At 34.9% G+C, this 887-nt stretch overlaps 1 protein-coding gene across 3 annotated transcripts in view; it reads right to left on the bottom strand.

Moving 5' to 3' along the window:
* LOC118747793 (putative nuclease HARBI1) overlaps window positions 1-887 on the bottom strand; it is a 201,072-nt gene that overhangs the window by 46,196 nt on the left and 153,989 nt on the right. The gene's annotated exons all lie outside the window — the stretch shown is intronic.

Here is an 887-nt window from a genome sequence, read left to right as displayed (position 1 = left end):
TCAGTAGCTAAATTTTGCCAATGTTATGAACGCTTTTTATTTAAAAATGCGCAGGTGTGTTCTGCTCACTTTCAAGAGCAAAATCACCAGCAAATTTTAATTTTCATTCGATTTACTCTATTTGTCACTATTATTATGTTAATCCGGTTTCACGTGAAGTTATAACATTTTATGTTGTTATAATAAGCTTTGCCACGATTTTATATCAAAAATGCCCATTTGATTAGGATTCCTAAAATATGCTATACGGCAGCTATGTTTTTTGCATTTTGTGTACGGAGAGTTCTTCGTAAAATATTTCAGTCAATCAGAACTCACTTCGCAACTACGTCATTGGAGGAAAACAAATTTTTGACAGCACCATGTCGTAACCTTCTATTCTATGAACTGAAATCATATGAAATGTCACGCCAGACAATTTTTGTTGCAGGCAATAAGAAAAGGTGTGGCCCTCTGCAATCGTATCGATTTCTTATTACCAGTCGCTCTAAAACTTCCGCCAAAGGCAACTTGCCTGGGCGATTCGATTTCTTATCACCTGAGTGAGTCGTTTTCTTGTCGCTTAATTATTGCTACAGGCGATATTTGGAATAAATTTATTCTTTTTAACACTTCATTTATATTTTCTAATGGAATTAAATCTTTTCACCCTATGTGGCTTCCTACTTTTTCAATCCTATCTTTAACATAAATGAGATGCTTCTGGATGATACTGTTGACGCGAAAGTCATAAGTTTGGAAATATTTGATAACTTATTTATTTTAAAATTGACACGAAAGAAATGATGCTGCCTATTTGTCACCACAGCAATAAATCGGTGAGTCGTTAATCTGTGCCTATTGACGATTGTGCCTATTTCTCATGTTTTGCATGGTGGGGTGTGATC

Source organism: Rhagoletis pomonella, unplaced genomic scaffold, assembly GCF_013731165.1.
Source record: "Rhagoletis pomonella isolate Grant_MI unplaced genomic scaffold, Rhpom_1.0 Rhpom_scaffold_00001, whole genome shotgun sequence".
In the NCBI taxonomy this organism is placed as follows: domain Eukaryota; kingdom Metazoa; phylum Arthropoda; class Insecta; order Diptera; family Tephritidae; genus Rhagoletis; species Rhagoletis pomonella.
The sequence above is the reverse complement of the archived record's forward strand: the minus strand, read 5'-3'. Positions and strand labels throughout refer to the sequence as shown.